Genomic DNA, 13,315 nt, shown 5'->3' with positions numbered 1-13,315 from the left:
TTATTGGGACAAAACCACACCCATTTGTTTATATATTCAATAAGTTTAGTAGTCACAACAGAGACTGGATAACCCACAAAGACTAAAATATTTACTTTCTTTTATAGAAAAAGTTTGCCAACTCATACGGTGGAATGGATACTAAAGAAAGTCATATGGCAGAGCATCTCATAAACATTTTATAATGAGAGAGTCCTTGCTATGGATTTTAATGTTTCACTTCAAACCACTAAATGCTCTTTGAGGACCTCCTATGTACCCTCAATGAGCTCACAGAAAAGAGAATGTACAGTAAGTACAAAAACCGTAAAAACAAATACTTTGTATATACCATAACAGGTTCATCTGTTCATAAGAGACTGATCTGACCCATAATTTACTCAAATTCTCCAAGCCAATCTTTCATTTAAAACCCACCACACCCTAGTGACTTATCTAGCTAGTGACGTATCTCGTTTCACCAGCAGTTCGCAAAGTGCCCCATGATCCGCTGAGAGTTCCCTGAGACCCTTTCAGGGGCCCACCAAGTCCTCCTTTTCCCCAACAGCATATCTACATGAAACCAGATTTTCTTCCTAGATTTCAAAAAATCACAACAGACAGCACAGAAGCAGATACGAGGATCCACCTGTCTTCTCTTTAACCATGAAAAAGACTGCTCCCCCCACCCAAAAAAAGTGTCACTCCACTTTTTCTGTTTGTTTGTCAGGAAAATACAGTTATTTTTCACAAAGCACCTATTTATGATAACCGTGTTTTTATGCCTGAAATAATTTTTAAACATTTGCATTTTAATTTCTAACACGGCAAATGTCAATAGATGCAACCCCCATGAGCAGAAGCCCTTGCGGGGTCCTCAGTATTTTGTAAGAGTGTGAAGGAATCCTGAGACCCAAAAGTGTGGGTTAACTAAGGATTTAGTTGTGTTCCCATGGGAAAGAAATATTGTTTATTAGTAAATACCTTCCAAGTGGAGTTTGAATACTTTCAAACAGAAATCCCTTACATTTGTGTGGCTAATGAAAGGCTGAGGAACTGAAACTACTGGGGTCTTGATATTAACCCTTATTTGTTGGGAGAACCCGAACCTCTTACTAACCCCTCACCGCCACCTCCTACTCAGAAAAAAATGAGGGGCTCTACATCTTATCTTGGCTCTAAAGACCTTGAGAGTCAGTTTTGAAGTGGAAAATGTAATGGCTTTTTAATGGAAAGATCATTGTCACAGTAAAAATTTGTGTTTTCTCCCCATTTCCCCTTCTTTACTTTAAAAAATGTAAACTCAGAGGAGACTGTTTTTCCTTGCCCAGAGGAAGGGTGTGTGTGTGTGTGTGTGTGTGTGTGTGTGTGTGTGTGTGTCACACAAAGCACTTCCCTTCCGAGCTCAGATGTCCAAGGCCACTGAGGCAGTAATACTGGGTGTCTTAGAGAGAGAAGAGGAGGGTTTGAGGACAGAGAGAAGGACCTTCCGGGAATGAACAGAAGAGAGAATCCTTCCGAACCCTGAGACTCCAGTGAAATCCCTGGTATCTGAGGGCATTCTGCCTAGAGCTCTCAGAGCCCGGCACTGACAGAGCAGATGTGAGAAGGGCAGGAAGGGACTCCCAGACTGGGCATCGGGGCCTCCGGCTGAAACGTCGGGCCTGAGGATTTGGTATTTCTAAGAATTAAGGTGAGCCTAAAAAAATATACAAAATATTATTCTAGGCTGCCTGCGTCTGGACCAAGACAGACATCTGCTACATTATTTGTAGGACAGTCCGAGCTGCTCCACATTGTCAATGGACTATGGGTTGTAAATGACACCCCAGGACACCCTGTGCTCCTCTCTCCTGGCCCTGTAGCTTGTGTGGCCTGGAGACAAGGACATGTCCTTGTGCTCACCCAGCAGCCCACAGCACAGTCACAGGACTTCTCTGAATGAGGCTCACTGCAAAACCATTTCAATGCTACAGTATTAGGAGGGTGCAAGTAGGGACACAGCTACATTATTTTGGGACCCATAATGGTGACCTATCTACCCCTTGAGAGGTTGACTGGGTGGGCTTGAGTTGTGGAGCTCTAGCCAGACCAACCATGGCTCAAGCTAACAGCGTCCTCTGGCGTGTGAATAAAACTTCAAGGACAATCACTGGAAATGTTCCCTAAGTTCGAATGCAAGCCAATGTCTTTGGAGCCAAAAATCCTGGGGGTTCTCTGCTGCCTGCCAGATGTGTTCCAAAAGCCAGCAGCTGAGGCCAGCCTATACCCAAGGCAGATTCACTACCCAAACTACCAAGTTCAAGAAGTGAGTAAAACAAAACAAATTGCCAGTCTAATATTTACAGAGTCGATATAATAAGTCTCTGTCTTAAGTAATTCTGTAATGAAAGGTGATCTAGAGGCATAAGATAAAGAAAAATAAAATGCATTTCACAATTAGCCTTTACCTGAATCTTCTGGTTTCTAGATAGGGCCCCATTATTCTGGTCATATCCGTTCTTGCCTGTATTTTTCCTCTAGAAAGGAATCCATTTATTTCACTATAACCATCCCCCAAGGTTTCAGTGAAATCTCCCTGCAGCCTGTCTTCCTATGAGTCTCCTCTGTGAAAATGAGCCAGTGACTTGACAGAGGGCTCGTCTCCCAGGCCTCCTTGTGCCTGGTGACCTAGCTAATCAGAATCTCAATATAAACCTCCTTGCCAAGCTAGGAGTCCCAGATCTGGGACAAATGTAACCATTCACCAGTTCTAGTCCTCTGCCAGCCGAAATCCTCTCCCCCCAGGACGTGCGGCAATGGGTCCTCCTTTGCCAATGAGCCAAGCCTGTACTACTTTCTCCCCACCCAGGGGAAGTTATCCCATAAGCAAAAATCATCCTGCTTTTCAAAATGTGTTAATGCCTCTAGGAATGGGGTCGAACAGCTTAATGCCTTACTCTTCCCAGGAAATGTTAAACTTTGCTGGAATCAAGAAATTGAGGAACAGAGAGAGTAACACAGTGATAGCCATTGGTCAAATGCAAGCCCTTCATTGCTTGGGATGGTCATAGCCACCCAGAACCTTTAAAAATGTGCCTAGTGTACAAAACCAAGCAATTTGGGGCGCCTGGGTGGCTCAGTGGGTTAAGCCTCTGCCTTCGGCTCAGGTCATGATCTCAGGGTGCTGGGATTGAGCCCTGCATTGGGCTCCCTGCTCAGCGGGGAGCCTGCTTCCCTTCCTCTCTCTCTCTCTGCCTGCCTCTCTGCCTACTTGTGATCTCTGTCTGTCAAATAAATTCAAAAAAATAAAATAAAAAATCTAAAAGAAAAAAAAAAAACCCAAGCATTTTTTTTTTTTAACCTCCAGCAACCAGATAAAGGAAGCTACAACGGTACAACAGAATTCCACAAAGCCATCCCAAATTGTGTAAAAGAACCTAAGAAGTGTGCACACACAGTATGTTACAATATGTTACAGATAGTAGTCCGTAACTTTTTGTTTTAAATTACTCATCTGCCGTATACACCCATACCCAGGAACACCAAGCTAGAAGGAACATATGCCAAATGTTCACAGCTGGCCATATGATCGCCAAGGATTTTTCTCTTTCTTTCTGTGTTTACCTGTATTTCCTAATTTTTACAATGAACATACTATTTTGGAAATTAGAAAATATAAAAGTTGTATGTGCGAATAGCATATGGGCACCTAATAAACAGATTTCTTTAGGGAAATGCGGTCCCAATTAGAATCTGTGTAATTAAGCAGCATGTCTTCATTAGCAGAGCCTGAGGAAGTCAGTAAAACGAGTCCTCCGTGTACCACGGGCTCAGCACGGTGCCGGAAGCTTTTCACATATTAATTTGTCTAATCCTTACAGCCACAGCCACCTCGAGAGTTAGGTATTATCCCCAAATTGCAGACGGGAAACTGAGGCATAGAGAGGTTTTAGACAGTAGTTGGAAGTCAAATGGTTAGAGTGAGCTTTAAAACCATTAAGGTCTGACTTCTAATCGCTACGTTTTTTGAACTCAGGGGCAGGGGGTAAGGGACCAACAGTCCAAACATTTGCAAATTTGTTTCAGAGGACCCATTTCACTGCCTTCATGACCCGTCTTCTTGTTCTTGTCACCAACGGTGGCTTGGACTCACCAAGAGAGTCAATTACCAAAAGCCAGAGACAGCACCTGTTCAAGGAGTGCGGCAGCTGCACCCACAGCTGGGGCACATCGGACATCGCAGCAGGGGACTCTGTCCCTCCGAGGGCCACTGAGGGGCTGGGCTTGGAGCCTGGCCTCAGAGGAGCAAACATAGCTCCTGAGAATAAAAACATCCAGAGAGAAAAGAGCAAGCCCGCTCTGAAAGGAGATGTGGAGCCTTAATTATAAATCACTCCCTGGCTGTGTTTGAGCTACGAAATGTCTTTTGTTCTCCAAGGTACCAAGAAAGACCTGGAGGCAAATCACCCCACACACTTCTTCCCTCAGGATTTGCCTCCCCCCACTGCTGGGTAGGCAGTGGCGCTTTCTTTCCTAAGGCTTCCAGGACTGTACTAGCAATTTTCTCTGCTTCATAAAACAGCAGCAGCCCTTCAACCAGGAAAAGAAGTCAGGAAGGAATCAGCAGGCCCCCGTAAACACAGAAAGGAAGGCAGAAGAAAGGACATGCAGGCGATACCGCAGCACCTCATGAAAGAGTCAGGCCAGGCGGGATTTGAATCCTGTCCCCAGCACGTGCCACTTCTACACTGTGTCTCCTCTCTACCAGGCAAGTACTAGGCACAAGCAAAGTTAAAGAAAGCTGGTGGTCTGTTGGTCAGGAGTGTTCTTATAAGTGAACGAGCTGAGAAGATACAGCATCATGGTAAGTGCCCTGATGGGGTGGTCAAGACAGTGCCTCCCTGCTTCCTGGACCCTTAAATGGATGACAGGGTTGGGAAGGGGAGAAACAAAACAGGGAACATGCCAGGCAGAGGGAAAGCAGGGACAGAGGTTCAGGGATAAGAGGCTGTCTGGGGCTCAAGGAACTACCCCCTTGTCGGGGACTGTCTCCGGCCGGGGAAGTCCCCGCCATTACAAGAAGGTGCTTGGCTCACTGCTAGCAAAGTACGCTGCAAGTATACAATGAACTTTCTGGTGAAGCCCGCCTAAAGGAGGACACAGTTATTGGCTGTATCAAATTTACCAGCATAGTAACAGGACTCTCATTGGCTCTCCCCATTGCTTGACCCCTTATTGGTCACCCTGCTGTATATAAGCTAAGGAAGTTGATTAAATAAACGGAAATGAAGCATTAACACCATACCAGGCTCATTGTCGTCCTTGCGGACCAAGGGCGACAAATGGTGCTGAGACCCGGGAAATATTAAGAAAAATAGAAAAACCTTGCAAGGGACAAACTGCGGGCCGAGGGCGACACCCCCTGTTCCACTTCACTGGTGTGCAGATGCCCAAGGTAGGGACCCTGCTGAGAGCCGAGGCCAAAGAAGTTAGCGGGCCAGGCCATCAGGGAGTGGGTTAGGAGTAAGATTTTGGGACCTTCTCCTGATTTGGGTAGGTGGGTGGGGTATGGAGCTAGGCAACAGTGAGAGCCATGGAAGGGTTCAGGGGTGGGAGGGACTCGGTAATCCCACGTGTGCTTTTAGAGAAACCTCAGTGTGCAGAAAGGGTAGGAGGGAAGAATACTGGAAAAAGAAATGTTGCTGAGGGGCCTGAGTGGTCAGGATTCGGGAGATGACACAGTGGGGAGGCCACAAGGGTCAGAGCCCTTCTGGGGCTCCCTGGAAGACATCGAGAGGGCTGACAGGAGGACACCACAGCAGTCTGGGCTGGCCAGCTGGCTGGCCATGTCACTGAACCTCCGGGGCCTCAGTTTTGTGAGTCAGAGCACCAGGGATCACGAGGCCCTCTTCCAGGGCCTGGGGAGTGGGGGTGGGAGAAGGACCATCTGTGAAAGCCCCAGCACAGAGCCTGCACGGAATGCCCGCTCCAAATCCTCAAGCTCTGGTGTTTCCCTCTTGGCCCTTCTGCCACGGAGGATTCTAGAGAGTGCTGTATGTTCGTGCTAACCCTTCCCGAACTGAAGCTCTTAATGTAAGAGACTAATTCCAACAGGTTGGCTGAGGACACCGGTACACTTCAGTTGGCTGTGCCCAGCCTCTGGGCTGCCCCTGGGCTCAAAGGAGTGGCCAGAGAGAGACCGGAGCCCCACAGCCCAGACCAGGGTGGAGGCAGAGCACGGCCCTTCCCAAGAACACCTCCCTGCGTTCATAACACAGAAGGAGGGCAAGCTGGGGACTTTTTCTTCCCTCTGTCACAAGAGAACATCTGAAGCTTCCATCCCTTCTGTTAGCAGAATCAGCATTTGGCAAGAAATCTTATGATGAGCCAAGAACATTCATCATTTGAGAAGGGAGACACAGAAATGCATTATTTCTGCAGCGTCTCTTTTGCCAGATCATTTCACACAAACACCAGGAAGAGAAGAGCACTACTTCACTGTCAGAACACTTAATGCTGTTCATACATTTGGGTCATTTTTTTTTCCTACGTGATGACTATGTATCTAGAAGTGAGTCACCTGGAGCAGATCCTAAAGAGGGGACTCCGGTCCGGAGACTTCTGGCCAATCGCAGTTAATTGGGATAAAAGCCAAACATGGGAGAGAGGCTCCGAGGACCTCTGCCTCCCGCTGAAGATGGATGCAGGCATTACCCTTAGCCAAAGAGCTGCTGCATCTGAACATGGTCTCGTAGCCAAATTTTCTCAGCAAAACCTGAAATTACATCTCTAGATTCAGCATCATTAAATCACTAGATGAAGACCGACAGAAGGTCCAGGGGAGGAGATGGCAAAGCAAAGACCTGCCCATCCCCAAGTAGAATCTGGGGAGCCTGCCTCAATGCCCATGACGTGAGAGAAATGGTGAGAAATCAGCCTGCTTCCCCATCCCTCTCCTAAGCCTCCAGCACTTCCCTAGAAACCCCCTGACCCCGATCCCTGCAATAAACCCTGTCCCTGGGAAACTCTGGAGACAGGTGCAGCTCAGAACCTGAAAGGTGGTTCGTTCACATAAGAGCTTAAGATACTTCATGTTCCTACTTTAAGGTTCAATTTTCAATCTTATTCTCATTCCTTCTAGCTCTGAAGGAGCCACAATACAGAAGCTGAACTCATTAAACCCATCATTTAAATAAGGATCTCACACACACACACACACACACACACACACACACACACACGGAAACTAAATTGAACTCACTGCTATTTTCATTCATCCAACAAATATTTGGAAATAGCCTATATGTGCCAGGCGGGTGGAGGGAACAGAGAACTATTGGCAAACACGTGTATTCCCTGGGGGTAGAAAGAAGCCAATTTGTGGTCCATTTTGTTAAAAATAGGTAATAAGCAAGTTGGAACAGAGATGCCTGGATCATCTCTATCTAAACTTGAGCCCTGATATCCCACCTGGCCATTCTGCATAGTTCTCCTTCCAAGGTCACACCTGTGTGCCGTGCAGGTTGATGACATCTGCCATCCGTGGGAAGGCATTGTGTGTCTTCTACTGAGTGCGTAACAGTCTATAAAGCACAGACATATATTTCTCCTTGAGTAGGGAGGGTTGAGGACTAGGAGTTATGGGCAAATCAACAGTCCTATAAACAGTGAAAACTTGGCCAGGAACAGGAAGGACATCACAGTCACCAGGGAGGTAAAAGGTTCCAGGGAAGGATATAAAACAATGAATTTGCCAAGGGGCGAAGAAAAGGGGATGACTGTACACCACGTATAATTCCCTACCTCCTGGGAGATGAAGTCTATGAAATATGCTATTAATCTCCCAAGACAGTCATGAACCATCACAAGGTGGCTGATAAACAGAGGCAGGGCATCTGTGATCAAGGCTTGGTGGACAGTGGGAACAAGGGTAGGATGGGGAGAAGGGATAGAAGAGGAGGGGAAAGTCTCTTTAGACATGTGTAAACTCATGAGATACCCCTCCAACGGGGAGAAGGTAATGCAGTTCCTGCCCCGTCTCATTCCTAGCAGAGGTGGTTGACCACGATGGGATGGGTGGGAAAGAATCCCCATGGATTTTGCTGGAATACTACTGATTTGGAACCTGGTAGCAGCATCCTGCTTGGGTTAGAATCACTGGCTGGGGTTCAAGATACAGGAAGATCAAAAACAGGCATCCCATTTGCTAGGCAGCTTGGGAATGTGCTAAGAGCAGGGACTTCTCAGCTAGGCACACTAAGTTCAAGCGTCACCACTCACAAGCTATGTGACAAGCTGCTCAGCTTCCTTCAGCCTCCTTTCCTTCATCAGTAAACGGGATGACATCAGACCTCACAGTGTGCTTAGGATGATCCAAGGGGGTCAAGTGTGTAAAGTACCCAGCAGAATGCTGGATATGGCGTAGTGCCCTCCCAAATGGTGATGGTGTTGGCGGAGGTGGTCATAAATTCTGACATTTGTTCTATAACATCTGAGAATGGTCATTCTCTTGCCTCAACCAGAAGATACTCTGAACCAACGTTCACAGTCTAACTGATGAACTAGCCCTGAACGGTGCTCTGGGCAATGGTATTTTTCAAATACATTCCCAAGGCGCTGAGGGGTCTTCAACAGTAACTCTTTGGGGAATGGCTCTCTGCTGGCAGGGACCGGATGCTAGAAGTCTCTATTTACACAGTAGAAATGACAGTTTTTAGATATGGCACTAAAGGTGTTGCAGTAAAAACTAATCATCTACAATTTTTGGATTCTCTTCTTATAGGCAGTGTCATTTTCTTATTATGACATAAATGCACTTAGTATTCCTCTCGACTCAATTATTGCATACAGAAGTGTCACTTCAAAATACAACACTCCAAAGCAATTATGTTTCTAAGTAAATATACTTCCAAATCCTTTAAGCTGATGTTAGGAACGCTTCTTCTTAACCATAACAATGAACCTAACTGAATGCACAGCACTGTAGGTCACAGAGGAATACTTTTCTATTTGAAAATGAAAAGTGCCATTTTGTACAAATAATTCTGCTTCACATAGGTAATTCCAATCAAGGGTCTCCAAGGTCCAAAAACCACCCACAATTCATCCGGTGCTCTTCCAGATCTAGGTAGGTGGGGAAAAACTTTATGGAATGCAGTTCTTCTCTGTCAAAGCCATCAGAATAAGAGACAATTTGCAGGAGAAGTAGAGACCCTAGGGAGGAAGGAACAAAGGAGAAAAGATGGGGTACCACGTTACAACCCAAAGAACAAACAGACGGTGGGGAGGAAGCAGCTGGGCTCCAACCTCTGCAGGGCTGCGGCACGTGGACACCACCTGTGGGACCTGGACAACCACCTGTAAGCAGTTCTTGCTCCATGGGGAGAAAAGCATGGATACGGGCCACCACTGAAGGGAGCAGAGTTTGCTCAAAATGTTACTAAGATCCTCCAGCTGGGAGATGGAGGTCGTGGTCTGGTCTAAATGACTTTTCCAGGTGCCTTGTGGTCCTCACCTCGAAGGAGCACTACAATGGGAGTTACCGGGGCCCCCTGGCCCTTATGGCCCTAGCATCCTTATTCCCCACTTGCTTTCTGGAGTGCCCTCCTAAATCACAGGGTTCCAGGGACCTACCCTTCAGGGCAGCTGGCTTGGCGGTGGGTGGTCTCTCACAGATTTCCAGTACTCTTGTATTGTCAGGTCCTGAATTGAAAGATAGATATCTCTCCTCTCCCTGTTTTACTGTCTATCTGCCTTTTTTTTTTTTTCTAACCTTGATAAGTCTCATAAGCTTTTACTGTTCAACACAGTGAACTGGACAAATGTTACTGATACATTTTAGCTCTGAGTGTGGGTTGCATTCGATTTCCTGTTTTACACGAGGGGAGTTCAGACAGAGGCAAGCTACAAAACCAGCTGTTGATACAACCATCCTTGCCCAAACGTGGTGACATTCTATACTGCTTTAAAACAGGGAGTCATCTTCCTACTGAACAAAACCAAATGATTTTGAGGCTTCTTATAAAAAAAAAAAAATCCAACTCTTGGGTATTTTCTGGATTACTGCATGGGATCTGAGGCTCTGAAATGCACATTTTTATGCTGTACCTACATCCTCACAACACTAAAAGCCAAAATAATGACTACAGGTCCACATGTGTTGGAGAGGAATAATTTCATTGTATGCATTTACGAGTGCATTTTATATACACCAGCAAATTTAAACACAGCCAAACTGCAAATAATAAAACATTACTTTACAAAGCCCGGATGACTTGAAATAGATTATTTTCTCCAGCCTACTCTTTCCAAACACATTTTTCTGGTGTTCCAATGTAAAATAATTCACCCGTCTTGCTCCCCAAGGATCCAAGGGAATAGCAACAATGACAATAATAATAATTTTATTATTATTATTATTATTTATTTTTAATAATAACCAGACTTAACTTTGGGTCAGAGAGATACTGTTCCCTCCCATTCTACAGGTTAGGGACTGAGGCACAGAGAGATTAGCCAAGTTACCCAGGGTTACACTACCAGTACTTGGTACTGATTATTTTATTAATTACGGGAGCAGTAGCCACTATAACAAAAATATCCCCACGTCTCAGTGGTCTCACACAATAGACCTTTATTCCTCATTCCTACAGCAACCCCATCCTTGCCTGCAGCCTTCCACATGGTGATTCAGGGACCCAGGATCGTCCCATCACGTCACTCTGCTCTCCCTCGGGCCTTGGAGGCTTCTGCATTCAGCAAGCTGGTGGGGAGTGAGGACGAGGAGAAGACACACCTGCTTCCTCAGCCTGGAAGCAACATGCTGCCACTCTGCCCACATTCCAGGAACCCGCGTGAGCTGCTGGGCCCAACCCAACACACCAGGGCACAGGAAAGGGAACAGGAGGCTGAGAAGCCATGTCCAGGCTCTAAGGCCACACCATGCCAATGGAGACCGAAATCATCCAGGACCTGCGAGCTGTCTGTGCTGCTGTCCCAGAGCTGGGACTCGAACCCAGACAGCATGGACTTGGAGTCTATACTCTTAACCGCCACACTTCAGTTGAAAAGCTTGATAAGCTGTAGGTAGAGGAAAACCTTGGATTAAAATTTTGGCCGGGAAGCATCTGCAAGATGGATAATTTAGAGCTAGGACAATCAAGTCACCAGCTACAGAAAGGATAATACGATCCAATCACTTGTGTGTGTAATTACGGTCAGGCTCGGATGTTAAAGGCCAAGATATGCAACCCAGAAAGGAACACATGATAAACAATTCTTAGACCTTCTGTCCGATTTCCTTAATCCCCACTCAAATAAAACTGCTATTTGAGTAACATCAGTGACCTTCTCCAGCATGCGTATGAGTTGCCCAGGCGCCACAAAAGTTAATTGGCTTAACTAAAGTCTCTTTAATTCCATATCCAAGATGTCCTGGAAATCGAAGGCAATCGATGAATGAGTCTGCGAGATCCGTAACAAGCTTAGAGCTAATACTATTTGCAGCTACTCAAGTGGTTTCTGTACCTACAGAGCCAGAAGCTGGAATGAAGGTTAGGTAACCCTGCAGCTGAATAGAACTTTAACTCCATCCATCCCAAGCTGAACAGAGAGGTCCTGGTTTACGGCGCAGCTGGACCCTAGCTTTTCCTGGGGGAATCGTGGAGAACTGCGGTGGGACCATGGCCAATAGTATGAACCTGCTTTCCGTCCTACTCAAAGGAAGAGCTGAAAACTCAGTCTCCCCTGTACAAAGGGAGGGGGGGAGATTCTGTTACCGGATGCCGACCTCAGAAGCTACGAGAAAACAGTCCACAGCACCAGCACCCTCCCTGCAAACATCCCCTTGCCTCATGTGTGCCCAGAGGAGCTGCAGGAGGTTGCAGGAGGGGACACCCCATTTTATCCACCATAAACAGTGTCCAAAAATGAAGGTGTTAGAGCAGAGCCGCCCCGATGCTGAGATGCAAAGCAGAATCGGAGCCTTCAGGGGTTCAGCGGCCCCTCACTGCAGAATCCAGAGATTTCCTGACATAATTCCCCAAGCCCAGCATAGAGCACTCCTCCCCAGAATCTTTCAGCTCATGCTGTTAGAATCCGATGGGAACTTAGAAATGTTCTAACTCAAACGCTTCCCAAGGCTAGGTGGGTTGTCCCCAGTAAGGGAATGAAGCTGGGCTGGAGCCTTTGGCAAAGAGCAGAGCTTCTGTCCCATCCTTCAATGGTGGCTACTTTTCCACTGCTGCTGATCTTTGTGGGGTGAGGGGCAGCCAGTGAGCCCCCAACCTTCCATGTGTTAAGAGGTGCCAGCAATCTATGTTTCATATGAAATCTGTCGCTGAGCCTGCCTCTTTGAACACTCTGGGACCCAGATACCAACCATGTCTCAACATCTTCCTCATACACCTTCACATGAGAAGCCCAAGACAGAAGAACAGGGCTGCCCTCTCCCGCAGGCAGAGATGTGCTGGAGGGTGTGGACGGTTTCCTGGCATCTGCCACTAACTCCTTAAGCAGGCGCTGCTACGATCTTTACTATAATATGAGTGGGAGGCACCAAGAGGACGGCCGCTAGCCTGGGCCAATAAGGGACAGATGTTCACCTCCTATCTTCCCAGCATCCCAGCCAGTGCGGACAGAGCCAGGGTCCTCCTCACCGTTTGGGTCCCCTGATGCCGGCTTCCCCGACAGACAGCCCCCCCCCCCCACTGATGTACAGGCAGAAGCACTGGATTCCTTGGGCATTCGGGGTTGCTAGGCATGGAGATAAAGCCCTAAAACTGAGGAATCTAGACAGGCGGAGAGAAGCCCACACATTATTCCCGAAATAGGGTTTTTTCTGTGGTGGTTTGAAGAATTCTAGTGTCCTAGGGAATGTTAACTAAGGTTTCCGTTTCTCTCTCTCTCTCTCTCTCTCTCTCCTCTCACACACACACACAAACACACACACACCCTCCTTCTTTCTCTTTCTTTCCCTCTTGCTCTCTCTCATACACACAAAATCACTATGCTACCAGTATTTTTCCTCCTAATATGTACATAGGAAAATATAAGGAAATTAACCAATACATCCATTTTATTCTTATCAACATGCTATGAAGCGCCTTTAAGATGGGGATTTGGGGTGGTTGGGGGCACTACTCTGGCATCTGGTGAATCCCACTGACCCCTTCTCAGAATGATACTTTTTTTAAAAAATATTTTTATTTATTTATTTACTTGAGACAGAGAGAGAGAGAAAAGGGGAAGGGAAGGAAGGAGCAGAGGGAGAGGGAAAGGGAGTTCCCCACTGAGCAGGGAGCCCAACATGGGACTCAATCCCAGGACCCCGGCATCATGACCTGAGCCAAAGACA

General features: G+C 46.7%; 1 protein-coding gene across 3 annotated transcripts in view; it reads right to left on the bottom strand.

Moving 5' to 3' along the window:
* Window positions 1-13,315, bottom strand: part of CACNA2D3 (calcium voltage-gated channel auxiliary subunit alpha2delta 3) — an 854,557-nt gene that overhangs the window by 679,957 nt on the left and 161,285 nt on the right. The gene's annotated exons all lie outside the window — the stretch shown is intronic.

This window comes from Mustela erminea, chromosome 1, assembly GCF_009829155.1.
Source record: "Mustela erminea isolate mMusErm1 chromosome 1, mMusErm1.Pri, whole genome shotgun sequence".
Taxonomy (NCBI): Eukaryota; Metazoa; Chordata; class Mammalia; order Carnivora; family Mustelidae; genus Mustela; species Mustela erminea.
Note: the sequence above shows the minus strand (reverse complement) of the source record. Positions and strands in the feature narration are given on the sequence as shown.